Below are 11575 nucleotides of genomic sequence, written 5' to 3'. Positions count from 1 at the left end.
AGTTCCCGGTGCAGCTCCTGTCCTCATGGCTTGTTTGCTGCTGTTGTAAGGAGTGGGTGAGAAGTCCTATTCAGATGCTAATTAGGCCTCTTAATTGCAGCAGTCGCTGATTGCATGTATTAAAAACAGCCAAGGAAGTGAAGCATCCCGATCCTAGGGAAATATTTAAACATGAAGTAATGAAAGGGCTTGTGGTGTAGAATGCAGAAACAGCAACATTTTAGTTTACCTGGGGTGTGATCACCAGCCCTGCAGGACTCCACAACTCCCAGCACACCTCTTCCAGGTGGGTGCCCTTAGAAAACAGCATCAAGCAATGCCGTGGTGGCATTGCTGACCATGAGCCAGAGGTGTACTTTCAAGGCCAAGAAGACTAATGGTGTTGTCGTCAACCTATGGTTGACTAATAGCTGACCACAAGGGTGCCCATAAGCCAACAGCGTGCCCTGGTGGCCAAGAAAGCCAATGGGACTCTGGGCTGCATTGCACAGTGAGACCAGCAGGTGAGGGAGGTGATTTTCCCCTCTGCTCTGCCCTGGGGAGGCCGCACCTGGAGCACTGCACCCAGTGCTGGGCTCCCCAGCTACTGACAGACAGGGAGAGAGCCCAGTGGAGGGCTGCAAACCTGCCTGGATGTGTCCCTGTGCAACCTGCTGCAGGGAACCCGCTCTGGGAATTGGACTCAGGAGGCTCCAGAGTGCCCTTCTGACACCTACAGATCTGTGCTTCTGTAAAAGTGACATTTTTTTCAGAACTAAATCTCCAGAAAGCAGCTTCCAGCTGAGTCACCAAATACTGCAGGTAAGAAGCTCTGACTGTACTTACCGGGAACAGCAAAGCGTCTGAGCGGGGCACACTGGTAGCTGGGAACAAATCCCAGCCCGGCAGCAGGGCTGCTCACACACACGCTCCTGCCCCCCCAGCAGGCGGAGCAGCTACAGGGCTGGGTGGAGCGCAGCTCACTGCTGGTCTGCTGCAGGCAGAGAAACTCCAGTGTCATGGCAATTGTCGGTGATGTAATTGAGAGTGCTGTAAGGATGATGACATCTGCTGTCTTGTATTTACTGCCTTCGTGGTCACCTGCGGGAGCAGTGCTTGGGAGGAACAGGGGTGTAGCACTGTGCTATGTGCTGCACCAGCACAGCGTACTTTGGTGCCCCAAAGTCAAGTTTGGGCTGATTTGTGTTGCTGGTGTTTTCCTTGAGGGAAGTGAGCCAGGAGACGGCAAAGGACAGAGAATTGATTTTCCAAAGGTAACTGAGTTATCCCTGATTCACTGACAAGAAGCAGGAGGTGCCCCAGGACATGGTCTCTCTGTGGGGTGCCAGGGATGCAGCAGCACAGGCTGCACACCCCCGCTTTACTTTCCTGGAAGCTGGGCTTGCTATCTGAAGGGTTTGTTCGGTTATTTCTGAGGCAGACCACCTCCAGCTATTGATCTTTTTAATATCATTGTCCTGTTGTTGTTGTTGTTGTTGTTGCTTTGTCCTTTGTCTTTTGTCCTCTGTCTTGCCAAGCCCTGGTCAGCACACGGCACCGCTGCTTCTGGTTGGGAGAAAACAGGTACTGCCACTGCATCTGGTGGTCGTGCCCCAGCAAAGGCTGAGCTGGAAGATGGTAGCAGAAAAGAGAGACAAGCATGGAGACCTGGGTGCAGAGCAGATCAGTGGCACAGCCTTGCAAATGGTGACACTGAAATGAGTTGCAGCTGCTCCCTGCAAGCCTGAGTGGTGGTAAAGGGATGCGGGCAGGTGGCAGTGGAAGATGCTCTCTGCCACATGCCACGTCTGCCCTGTGTGCCAGTGTCTTTGCCCTGAGAGAGAAAATCAATACCCAGGCTAAATCCAGAGGCTTCAATATTTTTCACAGAAGTGTGAATCAATATGGATTTCTTAACAAGTTTAATTTCAGTACCTGAAAGTCTGCATTCTGCCTCTCTCCTGATCTTCCCAACCATTCAGGGAAAAAAGGATTTAAAAAGATTTGTTCAAATTCAAGGAATTGGACCAGCATTTACCCCCCTTACCTCGTTCTCTTGCTGCCAATCCCAGGGAGCAGTGCAGGCAATCACCACATACTGTGTCCCCACTGATGCCACCATGGGCAGGGGTTCCTGCTGCTCCTCCTTCCAGCCCACACCAGCCAGCCAGCCCCAGCCTACATGGTATGTGAGCAGCCTGATTTAAGGGTGCTGCAGAGCTCAGGAACAGCTCTGTATTTATCGTACAAAGCCTTTTTGTAGTTTTAGATCATTGTATGGTCACTGCAAAATGAGCACAAGCTGTGGGCTCATCTCACCTGAGCAGAAGACTTCAGGTAATGTTATTGCCCTCGGAATGACCCCGCTGAAAATGTAACGAGCTTCATTCTGGTTACGCTGCTAATGAAACTGTGTCCACCAAGGTCAGCGTCTGTTGTTCCAATGTCAGCACAGGAGTGGCTGTTGCCATGGGTACTGCATCCATCCTGCTGCAGAGGGACCGCACAGTGGGGGCATGCAGGAGGCAGAGGGATGGGGCCAGAGGCACAGCCCTGGGATGGGGATGGCAGTGGGGAGCTGCAGCCCCTGCATTCTGGTCACTGCAGGTCCTGCTGCTTCTTGCATCTTGAGGGAGTGCTTTAATTGTTGTATTCCTGTTTTAGTAGACAGAAATCCCAACTGGGAGCTGCACGCATCAGCTGGCAGAAGTTGGCACACGTACAGACATGGAGGGAACATCACCCGCATGTGGATCAGTGTGGAGCTTTCCTTCTCCTCCTTCCCTTCCCACAATGTTTTCTCAAGCCCAGCTCTGCAGGTACCCACATCCCACACCATGCTGTAGGATGGGCTCCTCAGCCTCAGCAGTCACCTCCTTGGTTGCACCTTCCTTGACATTGTCCTTTGCCCTCCCTTGCTTTGATTTGTTTGTAGTTCTTTTTCTACCATTTGAAATAACTCTCAAAAGCCCAGGTGGGTCCAAGCAATTCATAGCACGTGTTTATTATTTCCTTGATGGACAGTAATGGCTTCTGCGGTGCCATTACTATATGTCATCTAAATCCAAGAGCTGAGGTGCTCCAAAGGGCAGCCTTCATTCAGCAGCTGCAAGAGCTCCTCCAGCAATGCTATCAGCTGCCAGGAGTGCTGTGCACCTAAATCTTTGCCTGGCCATGGCTGCAAAGCCCAGCTCTTAAATTTCCCCAGGAACTGCCCAAGCAGCAAACCCTCATCTCAGCAGCATCTCTTTGCTGACAAACTGCTGTCACTCCATCACAACTTCCCCCATCTTTAGTAACCGCCAGGTCTGCTGGAAAACTGCACCAAGTAGAGTTAAGAAGCAACTTGGTACGTTTATTTTGATGAAATACAATAATTATCATGCTTAGCAGCTGTTGCTATTTAAAATAAGAAAAAACGGGGCTTGCATTGAAAATGTTTTGTAAACCATGTGCACCAACAATCTGTTTCAGTGAAACCAGCCATTATGGAAACCGTATAATAGCAGGAGCTCATTATGGAAAGTTAAATTGCAAATCATATTTTGTTTTAAATGAGCAAGATGAATGCATAATTTGCCTCAAAGAAATAGTTTTGCAGTTCTTATCCTGCTGCCAAGCACCGAAGCTCTCGGGCTGCAGCTGCCGGAGCTCTGATTGTCCATTTCAGACAACAGGAAGTTTTGGTTTCAAAGGAAGATTTGAAGAGAGAAAGGGAGGAACAACAGCAAAGGAAGAAAAATAAATAGGCCAAACACTGCTGCTGCTCTCACAGTGCAGCAGTTGCAATGCTCAGCAAGTTTCACACAGAGACCCCAGCAGCCAAGTGACAGAAGGCAAAGGGCTGCAGGGCTTGGACCACCCTGTTGTGACACCAGGTGATGGCTGGGGGTTCCTGCAGGGGTCTCTGGTGGGTGCAGCCTTTTCTGCACAGAACTCACAGCACCAACCTTCAGCCTGCATGTGTTCTTCCATAGTGAGAGTGTCACTTAAGCACATGGCAGTGGTTATTATCCTTCCGTCACTGCTCTGTCCCAGTGAGTCCAGCAATCCCCACAAAATAATGCCATCAGAGCTCATCCATTTGCACCAATTAAAAGCAATAGGAAATGCTCCAGGGAGATTCAAGTCTCGCCTGCTCCTCCTCAGGGCCCGGAGTTCCCCTTATTCCCTATGGGAACACAACACTCAGTGGCTCTGGGGCTGCTGAGTGTGCAGATGCCATGTGTTCCCTGCACATGTCCCCAGTCCACAGGGATGGAGCAGCACTGGGATCCCAGCAGCTGGGAGAGGCTCCCAGGAGCAGCACTCTGTGCAGCAGCGCTGTCAGCCCCCACATGTCAATGCAAACCACTGGCACCAGGTTTTATCGCCAGCCTTAAACCAGAGCACATGTAGCAATGGGGCTTGGCAGGGGATCCTGACACTCTCCTATAAATTCTACAGTTGATAGGGAACAGAGCAGTGAGCTGCTGCCTTCAGGGAACACCACAGGGAGGGGAGGGGTGGACATCAACCATGGGATGGCAGCTGTGGGAGGTTTGTCCCAGCAAAAGCCATTCCAGGAAGACAGAACTGTGGGAGGAGGGGTTGTTCAAGAGCCAAAGTACAACAGGAGCCTGCCCTAAGGTCACCACATGGACACTCCCTGTCTCTTGTCCCCTAACCATGACACTACAAGGGCTCTCCAAGAAGCCAGTAAGCATAAAGCACAGGTGCAGCAGTGCTCATTGGGGTGGCATTGATTGCAGCTGCACCAAAGCTGCAGGCAGCTGGGGGGGGACCAGGCACAGCAGGGGCAGTGGGGTCTGTTCCTAACCTGCAGGCTGGGGCTGGATGGAGCTCACTGCATCCTCAGAGTGCCAGGAACTGCTGTGCCCAGTGCCAGGTGAGCCCATTGCTGCTGAGAGTTCTTTAAGTGCTGCTGGCACCAGCGACATGGCTGAGCAAAAAGTGCTCCATTTGTCTCTTTCAGGCTTACAGCAAATGGAAAAGCAAGAAACTGGCAGCAGGTAAATTGTTGCTATTTGAGACTATAAAATAATGGAGAAGGAGCAAGCACAGCAAGTGGTGCCATCACAGGGCTGGGAGCAAGGACTGCTCTCCTCCCAGGGCAGGCATGTGGCTTCTCAGAGCCTTTCAAGATGCTGTATATCTTCACAGAGGATTTCAAACCAGTTAACTTAGCAGCAAGCCAGCACAAATAATTGAGAAGGCTAACGAGTGTCCCGTAACCTTCATAAAAATAGCAAATATTTAATACTGCAAGCTTTTATTTTTTCTTGAATGTGGGCCTTTTTTTCTTGTCCTGGAGCTCGAATCATATAGGTGATTCTTCCTGTTTCGCAGCCTTCATTAGCCTCTATTTCCTGCCTCTTGTCAGCACTGTGCAGCCAGTTCATTGCTTCGTGCTGCTGGGTATCCGTGCTGTGTGGCTGTGCTCTGGAATTAAAATGCTTATACAAAAGCCAAGGTTGCAAAGCCTGCATCTTTACAAACCTCCTTATAGGAAACAGCAGCAACCCATGGGCATCAGTGCCCCATCCTGGATGGGATGTGCCTGGTTCACACCTTCCTCCCACCAATGTGGGGCTGCAGAAGTCTCCAAAAGTCTCTCCAAAAGCCAGGAGGACACTGGGGATGGGCAGCTCAGCCTCAGGCAAGGCACAGTGCCAAGATGCTCGCAGGCACTCATGGAGTTTTCACCTGAGCTGCAGGAAAAAGGCAGCAAGGGATTGTCACACAGCACCCGATGAGTGCAGCAGTCCTATGAGTCCTGGGGGAGACAGAGCCAGGCTGAGGGCCAACGACATGAACTCAGAGAGTTCAAAGTGCTCCTAGTGCTACTTTGATTTGTACAAGCTCTGCTCCTCTGTGAACTCACTGCAGTACTTCTCCCCCACACAGGCAATCCATCTTGCTGCTTTCACTGGATTTTTCTCTTTTCTCTCTTTTTTTTTTTTTTTTAAATAATTCTCCTTTTGCTGCCATTGGATTTTTGTTGCTGGTTCCCCACTTTGCTGGGCATACAGGACTTCAGGGTGAGAACAAAAGGCCCCATGTGTGTCCCCACCTTGGCCCTCATACCTGGGAGGGAGATGGATTGTGGCAGAGCTCCATGCCTGAGCCCTGCAGAACACTGCTTTGGGGCATGTGGGGGGCTCGGGTGGCTTTGGGGGCACCATCCCATCACCTCCCTTTTTCTAGACCATGTCGGGGCACTGCCCCCCATCCCAGATCCAGGATGGTCACAATGTACCCCAGCACTGCCACAGCACTGTGCAGGCACTGAACAGGCAGGGGTCTGGCTCTGCTTGCAGTGGTGACAGCAACACTTCTTCCATCACATCCTTGCCTTACTCTCTTTTCAAGCATGAGGCTGATACCCTGCACCAGGTGTACGGAGGCTGTTTGCCCTGTGACAAGGCACGTTTGGGCTGGTATACTGTTGTGCTGGCCCTGATGAGAAACCCTTGTCAGATGCACAGATCTTCCCTGGCTCACACCCTGGCGGTCGCTCATTGGGCATTCAGCGCAGTGCTGGCTGCAGTTCCGCTGCTCACAGCCCACATCGCCCGGCTTCTCTGCCTCCAGCACTGCTTAATCCGAAACAGCGCCTGGAGTGCATGGCAATGATTTTGTCCTTCTTGAATCCCCTGTCCTCTCTTATTCCCTCTGTCCCACTCCGGGAGAGCTGCAGTTCCCTTTGCGGGATGTCACAGCTTAGTGCTGCAATGTCCCGAACTCTATAGACACAGGTCGTGCCAGGGGAAGTTCAGGTTGGATATTAGGAACAATTTCTTCTCTGAAAGAGCAGTCGGGCACTGGAACTTCTGCCCAGGGAGGTGGTGGAGTTGCATGGAGATGTGGCACTGGAACATCAAGAAACATGGAGATGTGGCATCGAGGGACACAGATGGTGGGCATGGTGGGATGGTCTGGGGTTAGGTTGGTGATTTGAGAGGGCTTTCCAACCTCAATGATTCCATGATTCACAGCCCTGTGCTCACCGACCCCTGCTCATGGAGCCATCCCACAGCACCAAAAGTATTTGGGTGGCAACAGGGCAAGGGCAGGGCATGGAGCAGCCACAAGGAGCCTCAGTAGGGCCGAGCTTGGAGCAGGGTTCAGGTACACCTACCCCACAGGTGCTGCTTCAGCTCTGCTGGCAACAGGTACCAGCTCCAAAGCGTTTGTGGTTGATAACAAGCTGTGTCTTTATGGCCAGCAATCAGCAGTTATAGCCTGACGCAGTGTTCCTCTAGCTGCCATTTTGCAGCCTGCATATCTCTGATGTTTTTCTTCTAATTACTCTGTTAAAGCTCCCTTACAGAGCACTGACAAACATCCGTCCAGCACATTGCTGCCTGTGGGTCCCTGAACTCTCCCACAAAGAGCAGTTTCCCAGGGAAACAAGACAAGAAGCAGACCAAAGGAACGCGAGCATCCTGCTTCCTTCCGCCACCAGAACTACAGCTCATTCTGCTCTTTCACTCTCCTAATACTGTCACCCACTAATTGGCATCAGGCCTCAACACCGTTTGCTCTTCTTCCTCTATTTGTCCCATTCATCCTGCACGTTGTTGTCTCCTCGCAGCAGCCGCTGCCTGGCTCCCTGCTTGTCCCTCTCTGTCTCTATTGCACTGGGGAGATGAAGCCGGTGCCCAGTGCCAGGTCAGAGCCAGTGGTGCTGTGGTGACAGAACGCTGAGCACAGAGAGAGCCAAAGTCTTCCTGTAAAAGGGACATGACAAATGCAGGACGTGCCGCAGCTGCTGCTCATTGCCTGTGTCCTGCTCATGGGTCTGATCATTATTTTAATGAGCTGCAGCACCTCGTAGAGCACAGCACAATGAAAATTATATTAAACAACTGTGAAAAGAAATCATTTATTTCAGTAATGTCTGTGTTTTGGATTGCAGGGGAAAAAAAAAAATTGACTCCAGCAATGCGACTTTTCCTGCCGAGCCACAATGTGGCAGGCTGCTCGTTAGCTTAGATCACTGCTGCTCAAAATGTAATCATCTTTTAAAATGATTAAAACCATGAGCCTCGCCAACAAAACGCGTGGAGGCCAACATGGCAAAGGGCCTCAAGTTTCCAGCACCTGGGCTTCACTGTGGCCTGTGCTTTTCCCACCTGCAGACCTTGATAGCTTTAGGGCTGGAGGTACGTGTGCCCCCAGCAGAGCCAGGAGGTGCTGCTCCCTCACAGGTCTCTGGCAGAGCCCTCTGCCACACAGCCAATGCATGAACCCCGGTGGGAAATGAGCATGAAGTCTGATTTCTGCAAGGTTCAGCAGAGCTGATGGGCCTAGGTAGCTGGAATGGCTGCACCTTGAAGGAAGCCAGTGCTGCTGGGCTCTTCCAAGCATTGTTAAATAATCATCTATAGCCAATGATTATTCATGAGCACAATGAAGATTATCATTCAGATTCCTTAACAATTCCACACGGCTCCTGTTTGATGTGGCGAGGCTCTAGCAGTGCATTTGCATTAGAGAAAGTATTACTACTTTTGATGGAGAAGGATTACAGGAGAAATCTGCATAAATTTATTGGTAAATGTCATTTAGCATATGTCCAAATGTAATGTATCACTGTTCGTAGTGCAGACTGCCTGACTCACACAGGGCTTTTTTTTCAGAAGACAGACAAATAACCCCTGGGACATCATCACCTCGCTGTGAGACCGGACATTAAGTCACCACAGCAATGCTGGCTGAGTTCAGAGCCAGCCCCATAAGCTGGGCTTTCCATGCATGCAATGGAAGCCATGCAAACACCCTGGGGCAGGGGAAACCTTCACCTTCTTCCATCAGACATTTACATCTGCAGCAAATTCTGCACCAGATTCCCAGTGCTTCACTGCCACACGTATCTGCCAGGCAAACAAAGGCAGTGCTCCATTGTGACTACCTGATACATCTTATCATCTTGTTAGCAATTAATATTAGCATGGTAGAAATTGCTAATATGTGATATACAATAATTAGAATTTAATTTAATTGCTGAGGAGCTCTCGCACTTCACATGCAAATGTGGTGCTTCCCCCCTGGATCAGAAAATGGTGCACGGAGAGGAAGGCATCCCAAGGAGAGGATGAGGCTGATGCAGCCCAGCTGAGCTCTGTGCAGGGCAGCACCTCCATGAAGTACAGCATCTCCATATAGGGCAGCACCTCCTAGCCCCATTCCAGTCTGCTGTATCTGCAGAGCTCTGCAGCTGTGCTTCACTGAGTCCAGCAGCACCCTGTGTTCAGCTGTGCCTTATTGCAAGAGGACAGGGCCTCTTCTCTTCCATCTATGTCTAGGGGAAGGAAATGCTTCTCCTGGATACAGCAGGATGCTTTGTGTGTAACTGCAGGTACAAGAGAAAAAGAGGGATGTAAAGAGAGTTTTGCAGGGGCAGCACCACACACACCAGTGTAGGTGGGAGTGTGGTCTGGAAAGCAGTGGCTCTACAGAAGGCCTTGGGGCCATGGCAGGCACCCAGCACCACGTGGCCACCTGTGTGGTGTGCAGTGCTGGCTCTGCAGCATGCCCAGGACAGCTCCAAGCAGGAACTCATCCTGAACTGCATTTACTCCTGTGCAGAATGGGCTGGCTGCTATCTCCCAAGGACTTGTGGCTGCTGGTGACTCAGAACTGAGATGACTCAAAGAAAGGCAGCATCCGAGGAATAAAGTCAGCTGCTACAGCCCCACCATCAGCCAATTCCACAACCCAGCATGATTTCTGGAGCGATTAGTGCACTGCATAGGGACGTTGCAGAGGAGAAGCTCTCCGTTTTGGCTCTGGAACTCTTCATCTGCTCACTGTGATAGTGCCATGTACAGCAGCAGGGCCCGGCAGGGGCTGTGAGAGGAAGGCTCTGGAGGATGCAGAGAAAGGGCCTTTGATCCCCGTAATTAACTTTGATTTAAAATGCATTATGAAACTGAGCATTAGGAGGAAGCTGGGGCTGCTTTGATGTGTGCATGGGGATGTGGCAAGGAGGCAGTGCGAGGCAGAGGGTGTGGAGCTGCTGGAGCTGCATGCAGAGAGGGAGCATTGAGCAGGATGGGCACCTGGGTGCTGCCCTCGGAGCCCCAGAGTGGGAGAGCACCAAGAATGGTGCAGGAGCTGCAGGTTCCAGACCTGCTTTACAGCAATTGCTGTCTGTGCAAAGGGCTCTGGCACTCAGAAACAGAGGGCTGCTCTGTGCTGAGGGGAATTTCGTGTCCTTCAAGCAGCCTTGAGGTGGGGAAGGCTATTTGTACAGGGCTGCGTTTTGCAAAACTGTCACTGATGATACTGCTGAAGGTGACCTTGTGAGTTAATGACCGGGTGTTTCCTGCCCTTCATAGCAGGAAAAGGCACAGGTGCCTCTCCCACACTTGTACAAGTAGTCACGGCCGCAGCAGCTGCTCACACCTACGGCTTTGATGTCTTCGCTACGGCCCGGTGAGGCTGCGCTGCCAGGACAGGTGAGGTCCCGCCCCGGCTCCGCTCCGTCTCCGCCGGACCCGCAGCGCTGAGAGCGAAGCGCACGGAGCGAGGTGCGGGGAGCGGGCCCGGCATCTGCCGGCTCTGCTGGAAACTGCAGGCTGAGCTTCGCTGAGCTCAGTCGGTAGCTCCTCACTACGTAGGAGCAGCTCTGTGGATTTGTTTCCTGAGTTTTGACGTAACTTTTGCTGTTTCCCCCAACTCTAAGTCCTTCAAGCCTAAGGGAGCTGTAAAACATCACCAAATGCAAACTGGGAGAGGAGATTGGAAAACGATTTTGGAAAACAAGCAGATGAGCTGTGCCAGTGCCTGCAGACTCATTTTGAAAGAATTCCCCCATTTCCTAGGGCATGCACACCCAGAGATGAGGTCAGGTTTCCTCTGTCAGGCAGACTTAGGGTGTTCTATGGCATATTTATAGGATTCTTCCTCCCTCCATCCCTCCCTGGGGCCAGGAGGGCAAGCAGGGCAGCAGTACGCAGCACCTGGTGGTTTTCTCCCTGAATTTGCTCAAACTGAGGCAGTGCTGATAGGCAAGAATTGAGCCATAATCATGAGCTCTGAAGCTTAAGGAGCAAAAGCAGGAAGAAAAGCTGTCCAGCTGTGTGGGACTTGGGACGTTGTGCTCAGAGTCTGAGAGCTCTCTGGGGCCGTCTGGCTGTGTGCTCTCACACTGCAGCTACAGCCCTTCCTTGATGCTAGCAATCTTCAGGGCTTAATTAATGTTTGAGAAGCAATTTACAGATGAAAATTGCAAACGTACAACAATCCCAAAAAGTAAGTTTGCCAACAAGAGGCCTGACCCATGATGTTTCTTTGCTGAATGTTTCCTGGACTCATTCACTCACTAGAAAACAAGTTTGTTTTGCAGGGGTTCTCAAGCAGGGCTGCAGCACTGGCAGAAACTGATGGAGCAGCTGCTGGCCGGGTCCTGGGAGCCTCTAAAGCAGGACAAAAACCACACATAGTTTTCTTCCTTGTTGCCAGGGATGCTGGATGGCAGCACTTCTGGTCACATGCTGTTTTGCAAAGGAACTACAGGGACAAGTGGTTCCAAGACCTCTGAGTGCTTTTGGTGACTTAGATCAGTGTGAGAGCAGTTAACATCTTT

The sequence above is a fragment of the Phasianus colchicus genome, chromosome 16 (assembly GCF_987193195.1).
Source record: "Phasianus colchicus chromosome 16, bPhaCol1.hap1.1, whole genome shotgun sequence".
Classification (NCBI taxonomy): domain Eukaryota; kingdom Metazoa; phylum Chordata; class Aves; order Galliformes; family Phasianidae; genus Phasianus; species Phasianus colchicus.
This window is presented reverse-complemented; position numbering follows the sequence as displayed.